At 45.5% G+C, this 15,714-nt stretch overlaps 1 protein-coding gene across 2 annotated transcripts in view; it reads left to right on the forward strand.

The window, feature by feature from the left end:
• Nucleotides 1-15,714, forward strand: part of ZNF469 (zinc finger protein 469) — a 230,424-nt gene that overhangs the window by 51,668 nt on the left and 163,042 nt on the right. Inside the window, exon 1 of one of the 2 annotated variants that reach the window (XM_083851753.1) lies at nt 9,702-9,792. The exons of the other annotated variant lie outside the window; for it this stretch is intronic. The gene's annotated coding sequence lies outside the window, so the exon portion shown is untranslated. Of the gene's footprint in view, nt 1-9,701; nt 9,793-15,714 lie in introns of those variants that run through there. 2 annotated transcript variants of the gene reach the window in all.

Below are 15,714 nucleotides of genomic sequence, written 5' to 3' on the forward strand. Positions count from 1 at the left end.
GGTGTTTGAAGATGCGGAATTAATTGGCAGGTCTGCTTCCAGCTACGCAGCTAATTCTCCAGAGAAGGTCTAATTGCTTGGCGCAAGCACAACGAATCTCATCTGCAGTGCATGATTAACGTGTGCTTCTCCATCCCCTGAGCCTACAGAACAGTGCCCTCTTGTGTGCAGCACGGAGATGAGCTGGAGGGGATAAATCCTGCTCGGAGCTAGCTCTGCTCTCGGAGTGTCGGTGAGAAATGACGTCCGACCTGTCACCGTGCATTGCTCTCCTCATTTCTCCCTGGTTTTGTGTGGTGTGATGGCTGTAGAGGCTTTCGAGTACTGAGAAATCAGAACTATGTAAGCAAACGTGTTCTTTTAAATTCTTCTAATCTGATAACTCAGTGCACTGAATGACTTGATTTGCTCTAGTAGGGGGGATGAAATGCCTGAAGGTTTCACCTGCTTTCTTCTGACTCACTTGCTATGGCTAGCACAGATACCAGCGATTTGCATCCAGATTGCAGCAACTGTGCTAATGTGTGAGAAGCTGGAGGTTAAGGTGTAGGACATGATCTCAGAACAGTGCCAAAGGAAAAGATTGAACATTAATACATGTATTACACATTTTTTTCATTATCGCTTGAGATCGTAGCGGGGCTGTTTTAAATGCACAGTGAAGTTGTAGTGCTTGGTTTGCCATAGATTCCATAAATGAGATGAACCTTTACGCTGTGCAGCTCTTAGCATGATTTTCCTTTCAGTCCTGGCCTGATGCTATGTAAAAAGAAATAAATCAATCATTTGGGTTCCTTGGGTTCTCTTCCAAATAGCTAACAACTCTTCTGATCCATCTTCTGCTTCTTCAGTCACTTGTCTGAGTAAAGGTATCCTGCCTAAAGCACTGAAATGCTTTATATAGAGACTTTATATTTCTGTATATAGCTAGATATGAACAAATAAACTTACAGAGCAGTACACGTTGTGTGGACGAGGGAATTGGAAATACAGTAGTGCTTTCTGACTAGTTCTGCATCAAAGGCACCTGAAGATGGACGCACGTTGGGCACAGTGGATCAGAGGTGACTGCACGTGGTGTGCAGGTTGGCTGCAGCATGCTGCAATGTGCAGAGTGCTGGTAGAGGAAAACCTGTGCCGGGTTGGGCAATGATTGCTTTCTCAGCATACTTGGAAATAATTAATTTAGGGGTAAGACTTAGAAACCTTGTAGGGAGGTTATAACCCCGTTTTGCTGGTGCTGTGGAAAGAGCGAATAGAGATTGTTTTTTTTTTTTTTTATCATGTGCTATGACTGGATCTATTAAATCTCTTACAGGGTGGAGGAATGCATGTTAAATAAAACATGCTAAATTTGGGCACTTCCTGGAATTGGGTGGTTTTGCCTGATTTTTAGGAAGGGTGACGTGTTTAGACAAGGCATTGTGTCTTTGCAGTCTGGTTCTCTTTGAGCTTTCTCATATGGCTGAGACTTGATGTTCAGCTCCACGATGCTTGGAAGAGCCAAAGTTGGAGATGTCACCCGTGGCAGTGAGGCTCTGTTCAGCAGGGCTGTGTGCGAGGTGCAGCATCTTCCCTTCTGGAAGCAGTGAACTGCAAGTGATGGCATTCCCCACGTTTGGTCCTGTTTTACTCCTTGCATCAGCCACTGCTTGTGTTTACGAGGATGCAGCTTCCAGGATGGGCCTTGCCGTCCGTGGTCTGTTGCTTCTCTGCTCACAGCAAGGGAAATCCGCACTGGCTCCATGGGAAAAGCAACCAAGCTCCTTTTAGGCTCAGATAACAGGCACAACAAAGCACCCTGCAGAGCAGCAGCCTCGTGGAGCCAACGGGGTAGCTTGCAGGATTTTCCCAGCGCGGAGCTGGAGCCCTGGCTGGGCTGGGTCTGTATGTGTCAGAATGGGAAAATGGGCCAGGAAAAAGTCCCGGGAGCAGTGGTGCTGTGCCCCAGGAAGATGCCAAGAGACTGAGAGGTTTCTCAGGCAGAGTGCTGGCTATGGAGGTAGGCTTGGAAATGTGTGCAAGGAAACTCTCCTTCTGTTCCTGCTTGAGTCAGGGAAAGATGACTTGGCACGCACGTCTTCTCAGTTAAGCAGGAAGCTACTAGACTCTTTCTTTTGGAAACCAGGCAAGAAGATCCTGAATAAACCCAACTGTGCAGGTTGAAAGGGCCAATACTGTACAATATTGTGCCTCCGATTCCTCTGCCCGTTGCTTAAATACCAGGGTCTCTGCTCTGAGCTTGCCATTGAATCCAAAACGGAGCGATGGCGTTAATCCTGCTGTTCAGCCTGAGGACCTGTGCACCTTGGAAGGGGTGCAGAGATCTCCAGGTGGCAGCAGCGTAGCTGAATGACGCCCTGGTGTCCTGACTGAGAGGCTGTGCTCATGCCCCTGGAGCATGGGTAGTCTGTGGTGGTCCGAGGAGGTCCAGCAGCGCGCGGAGGGCGCCGAGCTCTCAATTTCCTGTTTTTGATGTAGCACCAGAACCAGCTCCCCGACCGCTGCGTCTGCACGTAAAGGCTGTAAGAGCGATTCCGTGTCCTTATAATCCTGCCCCGATAAAAATCGCATCTTGACAAATGTGAGCACATGAGGACTGAAGACTTTTATTACAATATCTTTTTAATTATCACAGGGGGGAATCACATTTTACAAACTATAATAAATTGAATTTTATTATGGCCTGTGTGTGAGGACTTAATAGATTACATTAGATGCTAACCAAATTCTTTTTCTTTCTCTAAGGTTTATGTGTAGCTTGTTGAACTCTAGAAAAATGAGCTGTGAATTGAACCAGTGGGTTACAGATATAGTCCAAATTATGGTTCATATTTACGGTTTAGATTAGCCTAGTTTAATTCCAGATTGCAAACATTTTTAGCGTCTGTGAAATCCAAACCAGGCAGTTATGCTTTATTAAGATTTAGCTTCTACTTTTCTCAATAGGTAATTTGTTAGGTCTCAAATCCTGAATTACGGCTGTTTGTTTTGGAAGGAGCTTCACTTATTTTTCTCTTGTTTGTACTCGTTGGTAATCCCTGTGTTATGATAATTCAGGGCTCCTGTTGAGCCTACTGCCATAGCAGATACGGAGAGAGGGTTGCTTTTGTAATGAGGAACATCTGCCCTACAGTAGTAACCACAGAGTTATTGCACATCCCTCTCAGGACCTGAGATGGGAAGAGGAACTGGTTTATTCCCTTCATTTTCACAGGTTACAGTCACTGTGATGGTCAGTCCATATAAAAAGATGCCTGAGGTTCTGAATGCTGTCGTTGCTGACAAGATTTACAAGCAAATGTGTGCTGGGTATCAATTTCATCTAAGGAGATGCTGGTATTAGGGGACGGTCTCAGTGTGAAGTTCCCCCAACCTGTTCTGTGTGTTTTAAAAAGCCGCGGACAACAAAACCCTATGCTAAATAAATGCGAAGAAGTAGGCTAAAAAATCTTGCAGATAGAGTGGTGTGCCAATATGATCAGTTTTATGCATCCACTTTAATTGAATTCCCTAGGAAAACTTTGGGAAAGAGAAAAGAAATCCGATAAAACTGTAGAGAAGGGCAGACGTTTTCTGTCCCAACAGTTACAGCAAGCATACACATTTAAGAGATTATTTTCATATGCATGCAGTCATCTTAAAATTCTGGAAGGGAATGGTTTGTCTGTGATTTATAATAAATTATTCATCCTTTTTTATTACCATAATAATCGCTTTTTATGGTTACCCAAGTGAATGCTATTATGAAAGCACAGAAAAATCTATTAATTATTTTCCAGGATTTTATAGCATTTAGTTTCTTCCTAGAGTTTTCCCATTCTGTGGATTTTTGATGTTATCAGAAAGCAACGCATTTATTCTTTTCTAAGATAAAAAGTCTCTAAGCACATTTATTTTGCGTATTGTGCAACAGCATTGCTATTTGCAGAGCTAAAGAAACATGAGAATAGCTTACCAGGGAAAGTGCCAGTCTTTTCAAGCATTGCTGGGTGCTTCTCCCCTGTCTTTTGGTCCCAGAAGCAGTATGGATTCTGGGTGTACTTCCTTTAGCCTCATATATATATATATGTATGTATGTATATGTAACTATTTTTGATTTAAAAAAATAAATCTCAAATGGGGGGCTAGGTTCTTAAAAATAAGCAGCAGTGACTTGTACCAGGAACAAATGGAAGTAGACTGAAATGGAGAATTTTTCTCCTTTAGTAAGGGGTGGGTTTAATGCTGTTTAGTAGGCATGTTGAGGGACAAAATTTGAGTTGATTTTAATGTAGAGGTTGCACTAAATTTATAAATATGTTTTTATAACATGGCTATCTGGGATGCTGAAGGACTGGACCCCGTACCACACCTCTATCGTGTTTGTTGAGGCTTTAAAAATAGGTAATTATTTAGTGGATCAGCAGCTCTCAGTGCCATTTATTGCTGTGCCTTTGGGAATTTATTCTGCCTTAGGAGCGTGGTCTACATTATTGCACTGTAGTGCAACTGGGGTATGTAATAGTTCTGGATTTTGAATTAAAAGACTTAAGAAATATCACTGGACTGGTATACGGCTCCTGGTGTTAGAAACTCTGCAAGCATAAAAAGGATACGTGAATCTTTCTTCTCGACTCTCTTGTTTTTGATGGGCTGCATCTCATTGATTGCAATCTCCACGTTGCATGTAATGCTAATTTGGCCTGTACCTAATGGTTGGCCGATTGCAGAGGTCAGCACTGCAGAAAGTAGGACTGAACACAGGGAGATCTCAGCACAGTCACGTAATAACAGCTTTGGAGCTCCTTAATGCCTGCAAGTCAGATTGAATGAAGCTTCCAAATCTGGCTGCTTGTCCTCCATGTAAAAACAGCTCTTAAATTCAGTTGCTTGTTTTGCACATTTGGGTCTCCTTAGAGCGAGCCTGTTGGATGTACGCACGCAGTTCTTGCATGACACCATTCAGTGATGAGATGTTAAAGAGTAAAATGAAAATAAACGCCCAACACAGCTGGGAGGTTGGATCTTGGTTTGTGCTCTATCAGTCTGACTCAAGAGTCTCCCCTGCTGTAAGCGTGTTTTCTGACCCCACATAATCCGGGAGGTCACGGTTCAGCAGTGCATCTGAAGCACATTCCTAGGTTAAGGCATGGGGCTAACTTTGTTGAGTCCGGTGAGACTGGTCTTATGCTGAAATAACACGCTGAACTGGAGCCTAAATATCTAAGAAAAAACATTCTCCAAGAAACCTTTTCTTTGGAGCTTGTTTTATACTGTACATCTATTTGGCCTCTAAGTGCCGTAAGGGTTGGGAACATGTCATCTTCTGGGGGTTGTGCAGAGCCAGATCACTGCTTAACACAGCCATAATCCTGTCATCTCCAGTTTAGATCATGTGCGTTTCAGAGAAGGAGCTCCTCTTTCTTTTCTGTATTAGCAGAGCACCAAGAGCCCTGTCAATGCTCAGTAAATCCAGCAGCCTCCTGGGAGTTGGTCTTTCTATTCAAGTGCTTTTCTGCTTTAGGAACGATGGAAGAACTGCATTTAATAATAAAGGAGAAGTGTGCAAGAACAGTAAGGTAGCTTTCTGCGATGTGTCCACTGCATAGTCCGTGGAAATAGCAGAGAAGAGCAATGGAAAAAAAAAAAACTTTGCTTGGGTGAGGTTTGAAAGGAGCTTTCTGGCAAGCTTTGAAGACGTGTGACTAGCCAGCCAAGCGAAGAAATCTAAAATTCCTTTCGATATTGGAAGAGATGGGGAGGAGGAAGCTGTCTCTCCAGGAGAGATGATCGGGGTATGGGAGGGTGGGAAACCGAAGAACTGTGGGTTACATATAGGGCTAAAAGAGGAAAGGATGGCCAAGGCAGTAGATGGAGTATGTCCAGAGAGACGTGAATAGAAATAATCCAAGAATGAGGTAGGAAACACTACCCTAACCGGTTTTCCAGTTGCAAGATGCAATATTTCCACTTGTGACTGGCACACGGTGGGGTAGAAGTGTCCTGGCATGGAGCTGACACTTCCTTCGGGAGATGCTCTGGGAGGTTTGTGAACTGCCCGTGAGTGATATGTTGAAATCCTGACATACAAAGTGCTTATGATTCAGGGTAAGTATTGACTTGATGCCAGTCTATGTGCGCATCTCTCCAAGAAATAATGTCACTCACGTTGGCACTGAGCTGAGAACTACAGCTTTTAACAGGCTTTGGAGAGCAAAACAAGAATGCAATACTAACTTGCATGCCTAAAAATGGTCTAGCCACACAACTTAGTTTGGATGTCCTGGTGATTATATTTATCTACGGAGATTATTCTACCACTTTCAGGTAACTGCAGTTACCACAATATTCTTCTCTGTTGTACAGCAACAGAGGAAAGAGCCATACAAGTTACATCCCAAGTCACGGTGTTTTTTCATAAACCAAGCCACAGAAGGCATCATCTGCCTGAGTTAAGTTGATGTTAATTTAAAATAAGTATCAACATTTGTTAAGAAATCAGTGGGTTTCTGGCTAAAATTGACAAGAATATTTCAGTATTATAGCTCATAGATGGGAAGATAAAGTTTCTAAAAATTGGTATTAATGAAATCACTGAGCATTGCATTTTGCCCTGGTGTGCTCTAGCTTTCTAGAAGTTGACTGTCCTGGGTGTGATTTGAACCTGGATTTCCCATTACCCAATTAAATGTCTTAAATGGTTGGGTTTTTTTGATTCCAAGGAAATACATGAAAGGCCTTGAGTTCTTATTTAAGGGGAATGGACAAATTCCAAGTGGTTCTAGTGCATCTGCTTCTGCAATGCGTTGCTGGTGACTATGCTGGTCTGTAGTCCAAGTCTTCACATTTAAGAACTTCTTAAGAAAAGACTTGGACTATCTTAAGAATTTAAGATAACGTGAAGGTACTGAGTACATGTAGAGTCTCCTTGCCCCGGTGTTTACTCCCTCTTTCCCACCCAGTAAATGCTGGATAAGTGCACTGTGCTTAATTTTACGCTGCTTCTAAGTGGGTCATTCATTTCCTTCTTGGTCCTGCCTCCAGCAGTAGGCCAGCAGGACTGGGAGATGCAGTAGCCTTTTGGCCACGTGGTTTCGTTGTTGGCATCTTTTCAGCTTCGACGTGGCATTGGAAGGGAGCGCTGTTTGGGTGCTAGGAGGAAGCTGAAAGAAGCTAATAAGAAATGAATTCTTTACTGACAAATGCCAAGTAAGCCACAGTAGAGGGAATAATTGGAGCTGCTTCTACAATTTTTCTGTTCTAAGTTTATTATGTTAATCGGGAAGAAGTACTTAAACTTCTTTGTGGTTGCTCGATGTAGCCTTTGGCTCCATACACAACAGTGGTTAAAAAAAGCAAACAGAAGTGTTAAGAGGCATACAAAACACATGGAAAAATATCTTGCCATTATATAAATCGGCTGAATGCCTTTGCCTGAAATATTGTCTTCCATTCTATTAAGTTCATCTCATAAGGGACATAGCAAAATAAGAAGGAATTCAGAGGCAAGAGAAATGAAAAAGGGTTAGCGTTTTAATATTTTGGAGCGGTTTCCCCAGAATGAATTTTAAAATCATTGGAAGGGGTATAAAGCAGGGAGAGAAGTTGACTAGATGTTCTTTCTCCGAACGTGCAACAAACGACATGCCCAGTTAAACTGAATCAGCGAGCTGGATTGTCTGAGGGCCTTGTGTACCTTGCAGCATCACAGGCATGACCATGAGCTCCACAGGTTGTCCCTGAGATGTGAGTTTAATGAGGCTCAGAAAACACCAACCCAATACCCAAATATTTAAGAGTATGATGATCAAAATCTAACAAATTCAAGAAATATATCTTTGTATTTCTTGCTATTAGCCAATTAGGTAAACTGTTACCTCTGTGTCTGAGCATGATTTTTTTTTAATGTTTACTCTCACGATTTGGAGGGTTTTCCTCCTCTTCACACTGTGAATGCAGGCAGAGATCCCCAAAGTGTGAAGGTGAAGCCAGCACAAGAGGTAGGGCAGTAACGCTTTGTCATATCCTAGCAGTTTAGGGAAAAGATATTTTTACCTTTGGAATTTCTTCTGTGAGCCAGGGTTTAAAGCACTGGACAGGCTCAGGGATTTGGGGGGATTGAGGAATCCCATAAGCCAGTTGCACTTCTCAGTGCAACTTCTCACCATCCTCTGAGGAACATGCTGTCCCTTATCGGTCCCCTCTTATCCATTCTTCTGCTTCCATCATCTTTCATCTGCCCTTAATTAACTTTTCCCATTCTGCTGAGTGTACGTACTTCAGAGATTAATGTAAGAGGGAGTGCAAAGTTTTCAAGAGAATTGAAAATCAATTTCTCTGTCTTCGTGTACCTGTCAGGGATTGAGTGCCGAGGCTGGAATTTGTCCTCCGATAGCTGATGGTATCACCCCTACCTAAATCACCTTTCTAGCGCTGCTTAAGATATATTAGCCTTAGCACCCTGGCTGCAATCCAGTTCAAGTAAAAAGCATTTGGTGAAACAGGAAGCAGCCTCTGCCTGTGAGAGCAGAGGATCTGAAGGCGATACTGACTCCTCCGTGTCTGGTAAAAGCGTGGTCTCGGAGCGAGAGGAAGCAAGGTACACCCAACTTCTGGGTCCTTCTCTATGAGAAAAGCCAAGCCCGTGCCTTTAGAAAAAGGGCTGAGCATCAGGCCCTTCAGCTAGACTTACTCAGCTGCTGATCTCTGGGAGCAAGGGGAGGTCTGTTTCTACATCTAATCTCTTGCAGGCATGTGATTACAACATTTTAATGATCATGGACTAGGTCAGTTTTTAATTAGCTGAGTCACATGATAGGCCTTCGCAGTGCCAGCAAACTCTTTCCTTATTGATGTCTAGTCTGATGTTACAAAACAGCAGCTGTGCCAGTGAAATCATAGATTTATGGGTTAAATCCTGTTGTGCAGCAGATCGTATTTTCCAATCCCAAGCTGTTCTGCTCTGATCTGCATGGGGCACGGTGGATCTAAATTTCAGTATGCAGCAAGTCTTTTGTGTTCGGTGTTTTACGGAGCATGCAATGAATAAGAAAAACAAGGCTAAAAATTGCTTGGGAAGTTAGAAGCGGGGAGCTGTGGATGTTGCAAGGAATCACATGATGCTGTGGTCCAGGGGAACCAAATGCCATTACTGATTGAATCACATGTTTTTGTACTAGTAACAACCAATAACACCCCTCTTCCCTCCAAAAGGGCTAAATATAGTCCCAAAAAACTGCAGCCAGTGAGGATTGGCACCACACCGTAACTTTTCCACAAGCCCTGTGCGATGGCCGGTGTACGATCCTGCTGTTCCAGGAGCAGATGGCAGAGCAGGCTGCAAACGTCTGAGTCAGTCAAATTCCCCCCTTGTCCTTCGCTGCAAGGAGGGACGTATCCTGTGCTGGCTTTACGCGGTACTTCACATCCATCATCTTGCATTGGAAAGGGCAACTGGATGACTTTGGTTTTCCTGGACCACGTGTGGAACATTGCAGTCCCCCCTTTTTCCCTCCCCGCTATGCGATGGGGGTGGAGGAGCTGGTCCCGCAGCAATTAGACAGGCCCCGACCCTTCCAACTTAGATGCACAAATCGATTTTCCTAAATGTACATCTCAACACTCACGCACTGTACACGTGCTCCACTCTTGACCCTTTTGCATGCTAAGTAGAAAAGTTTTCCATTTATTTCCAGGAGGTCTGGAGATTTCAAACAGTGCTGTCCCTTTGAGCCATCCAGGTCTGGAGCGTATTTAAGTGCCGAAGTATAGCCAAGTTTGAACACACTGAGATCTCTCAAAAATGTGCACGTGAGCAAATCTTTCCTTATCATACTCTTCTGCTGAGCCAAGGAAGAAGTCCCTGGTGATGTTCATCTCCAAGCCGGGGCAGGAGATGGGGAGGGTTTAATTCTCCCTCAGAGTCTGGTGCTGATTGCTTGTGAAGTCAGGGCTTCCAACCTGCTGTCCCAAGTCTCCATTAATTTAATACTCAGAGATTTTATTTTACCCCAAGCCAATTTACCCAAAGAGAAGTTGGGTTTTTATGATCTTGAAGGTCAGCAAGCCTTTGCCCTCAGAGCCTGATCTGGGATTGAAGTTCTTGGAAGCTTTTGGAGGGGAGGAAGAGTTGAGACTGTAGATTTTGTCCCCTTTGTTTGCCACAGATGTCCTCTGTTGCGTCCCGTTTGTTGTCATCCAAAAGATGCCCTTTCAGTTGTGCTTCTGGATAGGAGAAACTTGCTTGGCAGTGTCCCTTGGGGATGTTTTTGCAGAAAAATTATACATGGCTCTGTGCAGGGCCAAATTTGGTGTGTGCACGCCCCGTGGGTGACTGTTTCGTGTTCAGCATAACAAAGCCTCTGTTCCATCCCATATATGTTCCATCCCATTTAGCTTCAGATCTTCTGCATCCAATGACAACTGATGGGCATCTCCAGGTCTTGACTTCAACCCAACTAAGATCTGTTTTTTCTTTTATGAGTCTTCCAAAAAGAATTATACAAGATCACCAAAGGCAACTGGATTCCTAGTTTAGGTGTGGGTTTTGTGTATGCATGTCTTCAACCCCTTTCATATTCTGGAGATCCACCCATCTGTTTTACTGAGCTTGGGGTTTTGGAGCATGGTGTGATTGTGCATAGGAGTCTATGGCTGCAGATGTCTTCCCAAAGGTTAATTTTTTCCCAGTAGTTAATTTTGAAGAGCATGGGGTGTGTGTGTTTCTACATGTACGTTGGTGCGTTACTGGTGGCTATACAGACCATGCGGCAGCCGGGGGATAAATAACAAAAGACGTGTGGTCAAATAGCTGTTTGTGCCCAAGTGGTTTAATTTTTAGAAAGCTATCTATTCTGGGCTTTCCCTATTCTTGCTTTCCTCCTAACAGAGGGGAAACTAAACCAGCATCATAATCTGCTGCAAAACCGAACCTAGATTACCTGAGTTTTGCTGTGCTGCTTTGACGTGTTTTGTTTAACGGGCTGACATGAGTTTGACTCCCAGACTCACCAGGAATTCAGAGTAATTTGGGGAGCGTGGTTCTGAGACACCAGTGAGCATCAAATGGTCATTTCTTAGCACGTGTAGCATAATGTTATATCAAAGCAACACACTTCTAAGACAGGTAACTTCTAGGTACTGGCATGACTTGTTGACTCTCCTCACCTTTTCTTGCAACATAGCTGGCTGGTAGATAGCCAGCTAGCCCCACATCTCCCCTGCTCAGTTTCAGCCTCCATTGCCTTTATTTTTGAGATAAGGAGATGCTGCAAGCACTGCTGATGGCTTTGGCAGGACCACCACTCACTACTGCAAACGTTTGTTGTTGGGCTGAGTGTGAAAATGACAATTTTCACAAAATGACACACTCAGATCTCATGTGGGAGATCCATGGCTGATAAGTGTAGCACAACTGTAAGCAAGGGCCTCCAGAAGGGAATATTGTAAAGCTGCTGTGATGAAATACAGCCACCGGCACCCTTCTCCCCTCACTTCTGTTGGGCAAGATGCTTTTGAGACCAGAGTGTATTTGGTTTTGCCTGCAGGAGTGAATGAAGAGCAGAACTTGAGAGAGTTTGTTTGATGGTGTTGTTTTTTTTTTCCAGGGCACTTGGAGTTACTCTTTGATGTTAGTGGTTGTGCTTCAGTAGAGCTCAGCTTTCCTGCACAGAGATTTCAGTGAAGTGTTAAGTTCAAATACACGTACGAAACAGGATAGAGTTCCCATAGTGAGGCTTTCCTGTTTCTGGACAATGCCAGTGCCTTTCTTGAGAATATCTTTTCACCATCCTTCCTTTGCTTTTCTTATCGCTCCTGGCTTTGCATGTGGATTCCCCAAGACAGGAGAAGGCTCGCGATCCCAGTCATATCTATTCCAAATGTTTTTGAACATGCCAGTCAAGAAGGCACTGCAGCATAGGGGAATATGAAATATTTTGAGTGTCCTGCTGTAGGTCTTGCCTCTGTAAACAAAAGTCATTCCAGAAGTCTTGCAAGGATTGATAGGATCAGGATGTGTTTGTTAGCTTGGAGGGCTGGCTGAGATATAGCAGTTGTAAGGCACCCCTCAATGTGATTTGGGAAGTGGAATCTGCTGTTTTCTGTGGGGAAAGAAGACTTTGAGAATGAGGAGAAACATCTCAATTTGAGATGTATTTCCAAAATGAAATGTTATGGCATTTTTCTAGTGGATACTATCTTTATTTCAGTATTAGTGAAAAGAAAGTACCCAACTCTACACATATATGGGGTGTAAAGTGAAATATTTCATTTCACTTGAAGGTTTTTTTTCCCCTAGACTTTGCTGCATCTTTGCAGAAAGCTCAGGACTTTCAGTTGTTTTTTATTTTTTTTTCCCTGATCTGGATTGAAGCCACATTTCAAAATATGAATGTTTGCTGCGATGGACCTTACCTTCTCCGCAGTGCTGGACTTCTGCTCAGACCCAGCTTCAGCAGAGCAGCCCACAGCTGGCTGTCACCGGCACGGCCGGGAAGCTTACAGGGGTTTGCAGCTGCACCCGCTCAGACGGCTGCACTGAGCCCGTTCCAAAAGTCTCTGCTTTCAGCTCCAGGGGTGTACGCTACAAATGATGAGTAGCTTTTGTATTATGGTCCCACCAAGGAATGCTGATCGTGAACTCAGCTCCCTCGGTGGTGGGTATGCGGTGTGTTTTGTGAGTCTGAATGCTGTAGGACCTTTGGGTAACTAAGCCTGGTTGGAAAGCACAAGGCCACAAGCGTTATGATAAGGTAGGGAGCGAGTGGACACACCTGAATGGGCTTGTTTGCAATGGGGCTGCTGTGTGGATGCTGGAAGAGCATCATCCCAGGGCATCTTTCCGTTGCTCTCATTGGGATCAGACCCCGAGCTCTTGCGAGGACGAGAGCAGCTCACCCGCTTTATGCAACTGACATCCCGCTCTGGTTTCTTGGCGTAATATCGACACACCCTGTTTTATTAACGCGGGGCCCTTGGGAAAGAAGAAGTTGATGGGGTGGGGACCCCTTGGTGTAGCTACGCCAGTTCCACACCCACTCTTCAGCTGGTCTGCTAGCGATCATCGTTCTGGGGAGCAGCGGACCAGGTCAATTACTCCATAACAGCTCCGTCTATGACTCTTCAGTCATGCAGCTGTATCAGAATTACAACAAAAACAACCTCAGTTATCCTAGTTGGATGTGAAAGTAGACGCGTGTTCCATGAGAAGCGGTGATGCCAGAACGTGGAGGTCAATGTTGTTCAGTGTTTTTTTGGCAAAAGAAAAACCTATCGTATGGAAGCCGGTGCCTGGGGAATCTACATGGAGCAGCGAGATGAGCTCTGTGCACGACTGGAGATAATGGGGCTTGGGGAGATGGTTGAGCCAGGGAATATTGGAGAGCGGCTCTGTGCGGCTGCCAGCAATCCCCGCAAGCCCGTAGGCCACCCTTCTTCGTGATGAAGTCATTGGAAGCAACAGAACGATTTATCCGGGGAGTCAACCTGCTTCCAGAAGACCTGAAGGCAATAGTGAGTTGCTGGTCCACCTGGGGCCATGTTATAAGTAGGTATTTGTATTCTCGGCCATCTGTGAATACGGGTGCTAGCGATACTGCCTCGTTCCCCCCGATCGGCTCAAAGTTGCCAAGTTTTTGTGTTTTTTTTCTTTTTTCTCTCCCTTCCCTCCAGCAGAAGGCTCTCAGCTCTTCTTTCCTGGAGAATGAGGTGCTTAGTTCTGTCAGCACCACATGAACCATCCCTGCAGTAACAGACCTGCGTCCAAGGGGATGTAGGCGATGTGTTAGTACTTGTGGAAAAATCCCCTGGAGCTTCCAGTCTTCACTAGATTTATTGAAAACAAAAAGTAGAGAAAGTTTTGTTCACGAAGCTCTGGAAAACACCACTGATAGTATCTTTTCAGGGCTATTTCCAACCTCCCACGTTAAAAGATGAGCTCAAAGTACCAAGTTTTGGGCTTGGGTTTCCAGTTTTCCGGAGTTTTGGGACTCCAAACAGCGAAGGGATGTGGGTTTGAAATTATCTTTTGGCTTCTGTGGCACGGAGACTAGTGTGGAAGGAGTGACCAACCCTTCAGCAGCAGCTGATGGAGATGAGACCAGCACAGCAACCTGGAGCTGGTCCCCTTCTCCTGGGGAAGGACGGAGCCAGCTGCCCGGGCGACAGTCAGAGCTGCCGTGTGGTTTTGATGAGCTTCGCCTTCTGCTCTGAAGAAATCTGCAGCTTCTCATCGTCACTCCCAAAGAACTGGATCCATGCTGAAGAGCAACAATACATGGAAAATGGAATATTTTGCTTATTAAAGTAACTTGGAGTTCCAGCTCTGAGGTTGGCAACCAAACCTCGGAGAGGCTAAGGAGCTGGAGAGCACGGCGCTCCCCCTTCCAAAAGAAACCTCGGTGTGTGCCAGCACTTTTATTTATAATGTTAAAATAAGTTGAGTACATTAAAAGGTATTATTGAGGGAGCAGGACTTAAAATATATCATTTTTATGTTATTAGGCTGCTCAAAGCGAGGTGTCCTACTGCAGGCAGATAATCTGTCCCTCTGCCTGGATTCCACGCTGGAACTTACTGGAAGCTTTTCACCACAAGAATCCGAGCAAACTGATTATTTTCAAGAAACGAAAAGGGAGCTTGAAGAAAATAATATTGAAATACATAACCTCAAACCACGGTGGAGAAATTTCCTGACAGCGGTTCCATGTGTCATGACCACCTGATTGCTCCCGCTTTCATGGGGGGGCTTTAGCAGATGCCCGCAGGGGAGCTCAGCTGCCTGAGAGGGGCTTGGGGTGGGCTGCACCTGGAGCCGGGCGTTTGGCTGCCCCCTCCCCTTCCTTCATTCCAACCTTGCTGCAGTGGGAGAGAGAGCAAGGGAAATCCTGAAGGAATCCAGCCGTTTCGAGAGCATCAGCTAATCGCCCTGACCTTTAGGAGCTGTTCCACCGCGTTAGCGTCCCGTGGTCGGAGCTGTGACATAAGGGAGCGCCGCTGTCTGGGAAAGGGCGCTGGGGGAATAAAGGTGTTGCAATGAAAGCCAGGATCTGCAGCCAGCTCCTCGGACGAGGAGGAGAGGGGGAAGATAGGCTTACCACATCCTGTCCGTGGGAGCGCTGAGTGTCGGGCTTGCTGAATATTTCATGTCAGGGAAAGGTCTCCGTGTCCAGCTGAATTCCCCACAGCGAGGAATTTCCGAGGGCTGATTTTTCACAGCGACGTGCGTGTGCTCGCTCGGCGAGCCCCGGGTTGTGCGCGTGCACGTGCCCAGCTTGACAGCTGCGCTCTCGTGCACGCGAGGGTGACCTAAAGGAGACTGTTTTGGGGCAGCGTGAGCGTGTTTTGGGTACGTGATGTGAACGCGGGTGTGCCCGCTGTGACACCAGGGCTTGGGCTCTCCTCGCTCATCTGGCAGCTCCCGTGGGAAAGGTGGCGCAGGGACGGGGCACGTAGGCAGGTGTGGGGCAGAAAATGTTCCCCTCGGGGAGGACCCCAGGCCATGCGGTGGGTTAATCCCGGTGCGTTCACAGGTGGGTGCAAAGCCTGAGTAGAGCCACGGTCGGTACTGCCGCAGTAACTGGCTGGATGTGACAGGGATAGCATGAAGGTATGTAAAGAGAGGATGCTTACACGTAATGTGATCGGAAAGCAGCTGAGCTGTGTACAAAGGGAGCCCACGAAGTTAGAGAGGTGAGCAAAGCAAGAGGCACATCTCTGTAATGCAGGGGTGGT

This window comes from Anser anser, assembly GCF_964211835.1.
Source record: "Anser anser genome assembly, chromosome: 11".
In the NCBI taxonomy this organism is placed as follows: domain Eukaryota; kingdom Metazoa; phylum Chordata; class Aves; order Anseriformes; family Anatidae; genus Anser; species Anser anser.